At 36.5% G+C, this 12,294-nt stretch overlaps 1 protein-coding gene across 7 annotated transcripts in view; it reads left to right on the top strand.

Moving 5' to 3' along the window:
- Lingo2 (leucine rich repeat and Ig domain containing 2) overlaps positions 1–12,294 on the top strand; it is a 1,311,965-nt gene that overhangs the window by 596,880 nt on the left and 702,791 nt on the right. For all 7 annotated transcript variants that reach the window (XR_008719246.1, XM_055599279.1, XM_055599280.1 and 4 more), the window contains one exon: positions 10,806–10,876. The gene's annotated coding sequence lies outside the window, so the exon portion shown is untranslated. The remainder of the gene's footprint in view (positions 1–10,805; positions 10,877–12,294) is intronic.

Below are 12,294 nucleotides of genomic sequence, written 5' to 3'. Positions count from 1 at the left end.
TCCGCCTACATTTTTTTTTTCAATTTTAAATTATACTTTTATTTATCTGAGTTTTTTTATTAATTACACTTTATTCATTTTGTATTCCCCATAACCCCTTCCCTCCTCCCCTCCCTATCCCATCCTTCCTCCCCCTTCTTCACCTATGCCCCTCTCCAAGTCAACTCATAGGGGAGGTCCTCCTCTCCTTCCTTCTGATCTTAGTCTATCAGATCTCATCAGGAGTGGCTGCATTGTCATCTTCTGTGGCCTGGTAAGGCTGCTGAGTGAGCTGTCCCAGAAGCAGAAAGACACACACGGTATATACTCACTCATATAAACATGTAATATAGGATAAAGCTACTAAAATCTGTACTTCTAAAGAAACTAATCAAGAGGGAGGACTCTGACCAAAATGCTCAATCCCCATCCCGAAAGGCAAAGAGGAAGGGCATCAGAAGAAGACGAAAACAGGAAACAAGCTAGGAACTTGCCACAGAGGGCCTCTGGAAGTATCTGCCCTGCAGACTATTAAAGCAGATGCTGAGACTACGGCCAACTGTTGGGCAGTGTGCATGGAATCTTATGTAAGAAGTGGGAAATAGTAGGTTGTGGAGAGGACAGGAACCCCAAAAGGAGAGCAACAGAACCAGAAAATTTGAACTCAGGGGTCTTCCCAGAGACTCGTACTCCAACGAAGTACCATGCATGGAGATAACCTAGAACCCCTGCACAGATGTAGCCCATGGCAGTTTAGTGTCCAAGTGGGTTACATAGTAAAGGGAAGAGGGACTGCCTCCGATATAATCTGATTGCCCTACCTACATTTTAAATAAAAAAAAGGAAAATAGATTTATAGAAAAAGAAAGGAGAAAAGGAAAGGAAGATAGAAGAGGAAAAACTGTCTTTGTCTAAGAAAAAAATAAAATTAAAAAAAAACTGTCTTTGTCATTTCTCACAACACAGTTGAATCTGAATAACATTAAGTTTAGTGAGATAAATCAGGCACAGGAAGACACACTTAAGTTCTAAATGCCTTGTGGTGGGAGGACATGGTGCCTATGCAGGTGACTTGAGAGTGAAGGCTGGCAGATGTGGTGGGGATGTGGGATATGAGGCATTCGAAAAAGAGGTCATGGTAAAGATGCTGGTTATCAGGCATTAGAGGAGAAGGTCATTATGTGGTTGCTGGGCAACAGGAATTAAGGGTGGGAGGGTGTGGTGGGGATGCTGGTCAGTAGAGATTTGGTGTTGGAAGGCATTGTGTAGATGTTAGTCAGGAATGTAAGCGTCCATCTTAATAGAGGCAGCAGGTGAAAGGCACAGTAAATAGCACCATGCCTACAGGTAGCGACGGTTCACGGTTTTCTCAGAAATTACTGAGAATAAAGTGTTCTCACCACAAAACTGTGAATACGTGAAGGTCACTTGATGTTGATTGTCTCACCTTAGCTCTTGTACAATACGCAACGTTTTTCACAGTATTAGTATGTAACATGTAGATCCTATTAAAATAAATACAACTAAGAATGTTACAACCCCAAAGAGGAAAATACATTCCTAAAGAAACAAAACAAAGCAGCTCACAGCGTTGTTATGCAAAAATTTATTTCCGCCTTTTTTTTCTACAAATTATATTGAAATAGAGATTTTTTAAGGTCATGAATTATTATTAGTAGTAGTAGTTATTATGCATGTAAGTGTGATGTAGTGACTGTTTCATTTGTGTATACCCAAATGTTTAATGTTTTCTGTTTTTGTGATAAAACACCATAATCAAAATCAATAGAAAAGGAGTTTATTTCCGTTTCTGGTTCCAGAGTAAGGGTCCGGAATGGCAGGGAGTCATGGCAGCAGGAGCAGAGGAATGACATCTCTGACACACAAGAGGTAGAGCCAACTCGAGTAGGATGAGATGACACAGACCTGAGCACACTGGGACACTTGCTCTAGCAATGCTCCAACTCCCAAATTTTCCACAATCTCCCCACAAAGTGCCGCCATCTGGAGACCAAGTTTTCAAATGTGAACACTTACCCTGTGTAAGAAACTCCCTCATGATAACCACCACAGCTGTGCTCATAAAATACATACACCTTCACATGTTAATCATATCTCAACAAGATACTTTAAAAACAAAAGTTGTGTCTTTAATTCTTTGATACAGTCTTATCTATTTGGGGGGGATTATTAGATTAGCAGTGTAGCATGTTTCTAGAAATCATCCATTGGATTGATTGTGAAGTAAAAGACCACATATTTAAATCAGCAATTCAGAGAAATTAGAAAAAAAAGGATAAGTAGGTGGGAACTTAGGTTTTGAAGACCTTTCTGAAATGAGTTTACCTTGAAGGAATTCTGTGTTAACTTCTATAATAGTGAAGGGATTTTATAAAACGCAGGAATTTAAAGGAATTTAACATGAGAGTAATCAAAGTTTTCATAGTCATAAATTAGCAAACATATCAATAATGTAAGATGACAAGGCAATTATCCAAGAAATTTTTTCAAATATTTTTTAATTGACAGAATTGCATGGATATACTATCAAGAATTCCTTTATGCCCAGTGAACCTTTCAAACAGTGAAACTAATTATTACTTGCTGTGTGAAGTTATGTGTCTTAAAGACTCACTTTTTCTAAATGTGTGATAGATATTATATTCTCTTTTAAAAATTTTACCTCTATTTATAGATAGGCTTCTATACTTAGTCAACCTATTCATTAAATAAATACTTACTGAGATTTTTCTTTAATGAGTTTTTAGTGGTAACCAGGAAACCTACTGGAGTTACCTCACATGGCATGTCAAGAGGAACAAACAAATATTATCTAACAATTATTTAGAGAAATATAATTTCACAGAATAATGGATTCCACAGTTTTGGGGGATGTAATATATTCCCAGTACCTAATTTACTAACTCATTTAGAATTCTAATCCATTCCTTTAGGTAAGTAATTTGGTATCTTTTTCATTAATAAGGAAGCTGGAATATAGTAAGTATTAGCAATTTTCCAAAAGCCATTCAGGGTAGAAAATAGCATTTGCAGAATTCAAATTCAATAAGACTGGATACAAATTCTGTGCTCAAAATCACATTGTTCTGAGAAATGGCAGGGGAACGAATTCAAGAAGACACAGTAAAATATTAAAAGACATTCCCAATTAGAAGGAAGTATGCATTAGAAGTAGCAGTCAAACTGAAACCTAGAGAGATTTGGAAATGACAAGGGAAGGGGTTGGGTAAAGATTGCTTTAACAAAGCAGCACATCAGGTTAGGACCTTAAAATTAGAGAACCATTTTCAGCGCAGATAGAGTTAAGAGGGTTACCTGTGAGTGGATTTTTAACAGTGCGTTTTAGTTAGGGGTTAAAATAGAAAGGGATGCAATTGATATTCAAAAGACATGTAGAAGTCAATTATGCAGAAGTAAGACTAAGTCGGTACTTTACAGTAATTATGTTTGGGATGTAGAAAGGGGACCCAAAAGGCAAAAATGATGCATGACTAGACCACTGGAATAAAACAGAAGATAACCCAATTGCTTGGAGTGGACATGACAATGATGTTGGTAACAGACAGATAGATACTAGGATGCATCTAGGGGGTGAGAAAGAGATCACAGTCCAAAACAGAGGACACTGGCTTCTGAGTTGAGATATTTGGTCTAAAGTATTGTGTCTTTGATTGGTTGATTGTTTGGCTGGTTGGTAAGTTGAGAGATTCAAGGTCTGATTATATATTTGTTACTTTTAAAGAGTGATTTTTGACTGCACTCACACTTAAAAGTAGAAGCTTCAGTGAAGACAGCCTATGATTCTTGGCATACTGTTCCTAACATATTCTTTGGCTTCCTTCATTCTCTTAGACAAAAGTTTAGCATATTTTGCAGTTCCTCCTTAGTTTTCTTAGTATGCTGTTTATTCAGATCAAAATGTTGGTGTTTGTATTACAGGACACAAACACACGGCATAACATGATGTTGAATCTTGTGGCCTTTGAAGCTGGGCTTCTTACCTCCTTATTCGAGGACTTTCTGAAAACATGTTATCATATGTCATTAACTTTTGAGAGATTTAAAAGCTTTCAGAATCTGCTCTATTTTTTTGAGAGCTAACTACTGAGATACAGCAGTACCTGTCAGTCCAGAACAATAACCAAGTTGAGAACATTGGCATTGGCATCCAGAAACAGATTTGTTCTTCTTCTCTTCAGTTATCCTTGGTTAGTAAAACAACAATGTACCTCTGCCATGGGTCAAGACGCCTTTATTAATGCGAAAAACCTTGTTTCTGGGTGTACTTCTGTTTAGGTCCACATAACTTGTGTTTTGGCTAGTTTATGTCAACTTGACAAAAGATAGAGTCATTAGATGGAAGGTAGCCTCTATTGAGAAAATATCTCCTTAAGATTGGCTGTAAGACATTTTTTCATAAATGGGAGAGGACCCAGATCATTATGGGCAGTGCCACCCTTACGCTGTTTGTCCTGTGTTCTATAAGAAAGCAAGCTGAGCAAGCCATGTTCCATGGCTTCTGCATTTGTTCCTGCCTCTAGGTCTTTGCCCTATTTGAGTTTCTGTTCTAGCTTCCATTGATGATGACTTGTGATGTGGAAATGTAAAGCAAATAAACATTTTCCCCCTCAACTTGTTTTGGCCTTTGAGTTTCATCACAACAATACAAGCCCTAACTATGACACAACCCTTCTTCTCTTAACCCAGAGCATCTGCAGCTACTACTGTGGGCATGCACTTCTCCTAGGAAGTATAAAGTTTCTGTTCATCATTCACTGAGTTTCTGACAGATGGTGGCAGGGAACGATATAGTCAGCTTCTGAACACCTAGGAAAAGCCACACACAAAAAAGTCCTAAGATTCACTGTAAAATATTACCACTTTAAAATTACCTTGAATTATGAGATTTTTTTCTTTCAAAATGTAAAAATAGTCCTACATTGAAAAGAATTTTCATTAAAATAGTTTACAAAGTGATTCAAGCACAGAACAAAACATAAATGACTATAAGCATGGGCTTAAAAATAGAATACACATGACAAGGTTCAGGGAAGCATTACAGAGCACAGGGTGACATAATTGAAGATAAAAAATAGAAGGTGAAAATCCATTCCAAAAACATACCCAACCTACACTGATCTGCTTGGCAAAGCTGTGAACTCTGATGCTTCCTATTTCATTAAGTCACATACACAACAAATAATTTTAGATGCAAGCTTGGTACATATTTAGAGTAATATTAGTCACTGTGAAAGGACTGAGCAGGAATGGTTCATGTCTTCAGAAAGCTTAAGCATCAATGGCCTGGGGCAGCTTCTGCTGATGTGGTTACAGAAGCAGTCAGAGGAGAGAACTTGACTTGCCTTTGGAAAGTCCCGCACAGAGATTCACAACCAATCGCAGGCTCAGAGATGATGCAGAGGAAGCTGATGGGTCACCCAGTGCTACATAAGATGCTCTCTCTTCTGGAATTAACAAGTTTGCATCTGCTTGCCCTCTCTGCAGCCCCTCTCCCCTCCTTGGCTTGAACCCTTGGGAGGAGTCCCAACAGAAGTGTGCTTAACATGGCTAAAATGCAACTCAGCAGCTATTTCATTGCTATTACTGGTTTCCTTTGATCAGAGAAAATAGCAGCTGTGAGCAACTCAAGTCATTGAGACCACCTTGCTGTTTGAAGACTTGGTCTGTTATTTGTTCAGTAAATCTGTCTATACCTTGGTTAAAAGTTGTGCTGTTCCACCCTGAGCGATCAGTGTACATAAAGAGTAATCTTTGGATTGTTCTGAGAATTATCTGCTAAAAGCAGTGCTTGGCGTGTGGAAATTATTAAATACTTATTATGTAACTCTTTACAGGGTTTGAAAATTTTACTGTGTGTGAGCATTCATAATGTGGAGATATATTTTTAAATATATTTGCATATATTTAATTGCTAAGCATTATGTTTGTACTAGAATTTTCACTTTGAAAAGTTTAAGCAGAATAAAAAGTTTTAACTTGATTGACCTAATAAAAAGACACCAGTGCCTTGCATCCCACTCTAGGGTTTTGAAAGATTAAAGCAAATAGAAATGTGGATATCCTTAGCAGGTGTATCTCTAAGAAAGTCATGAACAAAGAAAATGTGTGCCACCAAAGCAGTCTAGAGTGAAGTCCTCATCGCTCAGCTGGGAGTCCCCAAACAAAGCTGCTAAAAAAACAGGCAACTTGAAATAAAGAAGAATAAAAAAATGCCCGTTTTGAGGTTTCCCTTTTTTCTATTGAAGAGCAGGCAATGTGGATTTCATACTGAAGTAGAATTCTGTAAAGTAAAAGTGCAAGAATCTCTTTCAGTATGGCTTCTGGCAATGTGCTTTAAGTGAAATCTGTAGAGAAAATTAATCAGTACTGTCCCGGGACTTTCCTAAACTTGGGAAATGTTTGCTTTCAAAATCAAACTTTTTAGTTAGTAACTTAATCAAAAGCAGTGAATGTGTTTTTCTCTATCTTCTATCTTCCTTTGATCTCTTGTTGTAGATAAGTAGTACAATTGGGTTGATATGCTAAATTAAAATTAATGTGGTTTAATTTTTAGTATTAAACTAGCTGTTTTGTGGTATTTATTTTTGTATAGATCTTTGGTTTACTAGAAGGTTTGGTTTAAGAAGGAAGAAATGGTATATTCAATTTTATCTATAGCAATGAGAAATAACTTTGAATATTTATGTTCTGAAGAAATATCACTGCTTTGACATCAATTTGCTAGAAATGCTACATTAATTAAATCTTTTAATTTTATGTGAGTGTTGCTTGTTTTAAATATTAGATTTTTATACATCATCTAGCCTAGCATGAAATATGGAACTAGACTCCTTCGCAGTTTAATAACCATCCTTTTGAAAGGTTCAAAGCACCATACACAAGAAGGGAAAGCTTTCATTCAGAATTTCCTCTTATTTAATAACTGTGAAATGTTAATAACAAAACATGAAATCATTTATGTCTGGTCTGCTGCACTGATTATAGGTTTCAAATTTGGTTATTCACCATTATATTCAATTTTCTATTTATTCTTACTAGTTTCACGACCATAGCTATCTACCCATGTTACTGTACAGATGGTGTTGATTGTAAGATATGACATCTTGAGACAATTATGTTATAATCTCATGTGTCTCAGATTGGTAGAATGATCCCAAATATTCTCTAAGATTTCATTTATATTAAATAAATTAAATACTGTTTTAGTTAATTTGCATTTTATTTAGTTTGAGTCTCTGTGTCGGTTGTGTGTACATGTATACACATGCCATGGCCCATGTGTAGAGACTAGAAGACAGACTTCAGGAGTCTTTCCACCATATGAGTCCTGAGACCTAACTCGGGTCTTCAGGCTTGGTATCAGGAGCCTTCACCCAGTGAGTCGTCTTGCTGTCCCTAAAATACTGTTTTATAAAGCAGTAGAAAGCATGTCCACCTTCTATAGTGCCCATTTCTTCTTTCCAAATTATTGAGTGCCTGAAAAGAAAACAAATAAAAATAGAAAAGATATAGATGCCGTCTAACCACTCACTTGTCGCTGAGTGAGACATCGATCTCCAGTGTGGAGCGCATCATTTCTCTCAGGAGAAATCAGACTCCTCTGCTGCCGGTACACCTCCGCTTGTGATGCTGCAATCAGTCACATGTTTAGTAGACACTCACGTTCTGTTAGCCTTCCTCCAAGACCACAGGGATGCACTGCTCACCTCTCTTTCTCATGACAGATGCCATTCTTTCTGTTTATGCCCTACGCTAGAGTATAAATATGTGCAAGAATATAAATATGGTGAAGAAAATGTCAATAGTAAGGTAATCTTTCACCATTTGAAAGAAGCCAGAGTAGATTTTTGCTATGAAAAAAAAAATATTCTAGCTTTCCCACCTGGAATTAAAGTCTGAGAAAAGTTATATCTATTTGCGCGAAAAGAAAAGGAGTGGGTTTTTATTAAGTTAATTGTTCATTCAGAGAAAATATTTTCAGTGTTTCCTCCTGCATCACCTGTAAATGCACAGATAACAATCCTTAACCGTAGATGTTCTGCCTATAGTCATTCATTTGTAACATGTATTTTTCCCTTAAAAGCCTTAAAAGGAGAGTGGTTATTTTTAATTTGTTTTCAAATATTCTTGAACATATTCTCAAAAACCTAAAATATTCATTTACTATGCTTTGAATAATGTGACATTTGGCTTATCTGTAATTATTACTCTACACATTGTCTTTAAAAAATACGTAAAATAATAGTTTTGATTGTATAGATCCAGTTGTACAACTCTTATCTTTTAAATGGAGTCTCTCTCTCTCTCTCTCCCTCTACCATTTGTTTGAATACTAAGTCTTGATTAGCTACAGTTTAAAAACTATTAATTCTTCAAAGTCCTTGGCAGAACCAAACAAGCAGTACTCTTTACATTGCCCTTTATTGTGATCACCACAGCATGAGCCTGACAGTGAAATTGACTGTCCATAGTTTCTTACGCAAGGGACTGAGCCAAGTATGATTTTGTTAGTCAGACTAAGTATTGGGACATATTTCATCTCATATATTGGCTTGGATGCATTTTCCCCATTTTTTATTTCTACGTATTATCCTTCACCTTGAATGTTTTATTTCTGCAAAAATTAGAAAGGTATACTTCTATTTATTTTTATGGTAGTTCTTAGATCAACTCAGGTAAACTATATCCACTAATTCTTATAACACTGGATTTTCATATTATCCTTTCTTTTACTCTGAAAATGCATATTTGATTAACTGTATTTTTCTTTTCCTTAACATCGTATTAGTGGGAGGGACCTAATATAAGTTTGACATGGCCAAGGACTGCCTACTGGGTGAGCTTCTTTTGCATAGTGTGCATTATCCCATAATGCAGACTGAGGCAACATCACTGTAAGCTTTGGATTGCTATTTAGGAAATACAGTTTGGAATGTGTATTCTGCACATGCCATTGTCGGCCCAGTGAAACCGTGAAGATTTCTGCAGAGACGCTGCAACTGCCACTCAGAAATCACCCCACAAGCACCCATGCTTGTTTAGGTCTCAACATATTTCACCTAATTTTTTTTCTTTCTCTTCTAAGTTTTATGGGTTGCTAAATTAATTTTTGTTTAATGCCTGTGGCCTGATTGCTTCTTTTGCATTTATATTATTTATTTTATTACCATTATTTATTTTTCATGTCTGTCAAGCAATAATACCTCTAAATTACAATGATTGCTTAGCAAAAGTTAAAACATGATAGCAAATTGTAACTATAACACACATTCCTTCTACCATAAAGATGTCAAATATGAAATATTTTTATTTTGTTTTGTTTTATTTATTTATTTTTTACAAGATTTGGCTGTATATCATGATTTGCCAAAAAACTGGCAAGCTTCCTGTCTTAGCCATCTCAGTGTTTGGCATTAAGTTATGAGACACCACACATAGCTTTCTGATCGTTAACAAAGATCACAAACTAAAGTTTTTAGTGTTTCTTGGAACACAAAACTGTGACCTAGAGTTTTTGTGCTGATATATGTCACATAGAAGAGATGACAGTTGTTGGCACCCTGTTGCTGTGCACATATCTTGTTCCTGGATAACCATGAAAACTGAGTTCCCCATGCTGTTGCAGCAAGCATGTTACCTTACCCTCACTTAGCCATTGTTCCAGCACACAGCCATGATGCTTGCAATCAACGCTGAGTGCTTTCTATATTGATATCTACCTTATTTTTTGAGACAGTGTCTCTTAAAGAAGCTTACTGGAACTTGCTGTTTTGACAAATAGTTGGAAAACCAGCAAATACTTTGGATCCAACTGTCTCTGAAATCTTAGCTGTCAGCACCAAAGTCACAGATATGAGCTGCCCAACACCTGTCTTTTATATGTGTCCTTGGGATCAGAACTTGGATCTTAGAGCTTGTGGAGAAACTACTTTATGCACTGAGTATCTTGTCATTCCTACATATAGTTTTTAAGTGAATGAAGGTACAGAAAACAACAACAAAAAAAAAAAAAAAAAAAAAACAGAAGATGACAGCAAACCTCCTTGCATCCTAGTTACCACTTGAATTTGGTTTTATCGAGTAGTTTATAAGTGGTTCCTCCTGTAAAAAATTAAAGTCTAAATTTGAATTGTTACTGGAGTTTTACTGCAGATTACTGTCTACTATTACTGTTTATCTTATTGGTTATACTTACTTGACATTCATAACTTCCTATGGATATTTACAAACAAAGGGAATGAGAGCCATCTATCTGACAAGCTGATGTGCTAGGTGTCCATTACCAAGTGAATTCATTCCCCAAAATGATGCCTATATTTTCATATCTTATGTACCTTGTACAGAGAAATTATGGGATGTGAATTAAAATTGTTGATAAAAATCTAGTTAAAGTAATCACTGTAAAAAAACTAAATAAGCAACCGAAGCCCTCTGCTTCATGCATGAATATATTTATGTAGTAATTTGTGTAGAGTAAGAAGAAACTTAGATTACAAATCTTTGTTTTCATAGGACGACACCCTCTGTCAATAAAATAACATTTAATTGAATGTGGGATTTCTTCATGGTACTTTATAATTTGGACCCTATTTTAGTGTCCTTGAAGTCCCAGGCAGCCATAATTTCCACTGCTATGTTGTGCAATTTAACAAAGGCCATAAGAACATCAAGACACGGGAAGCACTTTTTAAGTAGCAGTGTGGAATAATAATAAAACTGTATAGTTAATAACCATAAAGACATACAGTACTCTGAATATTCTCTCACCTCCCTTTTATTTATAGGTATTGAAGAGTGACACAGGAAAATAGCACCATGAGTTCTGGAGGCTTCTGTGGATTTTTAATCGCATGAGGTAAATATTGAGTTTATTTTAATTATGTCTTTAGAATGAAAGTGAATTACATCTTAAAAATTGTTAAACTAATATGTTTTATGAATATATTTCAGACTACATGGCTTATGTTCATATTTGCTTTGTGTCCTGTATAAAAATTTTCATATATTTTCAAATATTCAAGGGTTATTCTCTGCCTTTCTTTTTTATTTTTCTGTGTATTTTGCAAGCATATCTTCTGACCATGTCTGTGACTCTGCGGGATCTGGGATTTCAACTTAAGTCATCTAATTTGTTGGCAAGTGTCGCTTAACCATACCCCTAGATTAGTGTAACTCTCAACCTTCATCAGAGACATTTATTTTTGAAGTAAATGGTTATTAAAATAAAGTTGTGCAACTGGTCAAGGTTCACACAAAAGAAAGAGAGAGAGAGAGAGAGAGAGAGACTGAAGTGTTCAGCTCTAAATGGCTCTATTAGACCTCTACTCCCAAGGCTCAGGGGTGATCATAAAAGAGTCATGGAAAGATTCTATGAGAATCAAAGGTAGTCAGTTTCTGAAATGAAATACTTGTTGGACGTGGCAGGACTTATGCACAAGTAAACCACTGTCAGCTGTGACTGTAGGCGCAAAACCTTCAGTCAAGCCAGAGCAACTGACAACACAGATGGAGGATGCTTCATCATGCCCAATCACTAGCTGAGGGGCCTTGGCAGTTGGTGGTTTCTAGGGGAATGAGAGCCAGTCCTCTTCAAGCGTGCAGACGCTAAGAGGCTACCTATAAACTGTCCCATATCTATGCACACAGAGGCAGCACAAAGTGGACTCGGTAAGTTTTAAAACAAAGAGCACATGAAGAGGAGAAAAATGTGTCAGTGAAAGGGCTAAGAAAGGAATTACAGAGGATGGAATGAGAGGAACTTGATTAAAATATAACCTATGCATGTATGTAGAACAAAGCTGCATGTAATATTTGATGTCTGAAGATGCACCTTTGTGAATGTTTATGCCTTATGCTTTGTTTTGCAATACAGTAGGTACTTAGGGGCTGGTAGGTAAATTTAAATTGAAAACCAGCTTACTTACAGATGAATATCAGTATAGGAAGAGTAGGTTGAAGTCCAGAGGAAACAGGCACTGTTCCTAAACATAAATACAAATTTAAATAAGAAGGAAAAGAAATGAAAGTATGAAAGGAGGGAGGGAAAGATGGAAGGAGGGAGGAAGGAAAAAGGTGGGAGTGAAAGAAAGACAGGAAAGGAGGGAGAGAGGGAGAAAGGGAGAGAGAGGAAGGAGGTCAAAAGGGAGGCAGAGGAGGAAAGAAAAGGAAAATGGAGATGAGTAAGGAAAATTTTAAAAATGCATTTATGTCCAGGACAAAAACATGAAATCTTGGATACAAAATGTATTGAATTAGCTGTAGCAAAAACAAAGG

Source organism: Psammomys obesus, unplaced genomic scaffold (assembly GCF_907164565.1).
Source record: "Psammomys obesus unplaced genomic scaffold, mPsaObe1.curated_primary_1811, whole genome shotgun sequence".
Lineage (NCBI taxonomy): Eukaryota > Metazoa > Chordata > Mammalia > Rodentia > Muridae > Psammomys > Psammomys obesus.
Note: the sequence above shows the minus strand (reverse complement) of the source record. Positions and strands in the feature narration are given on the sequence as shown.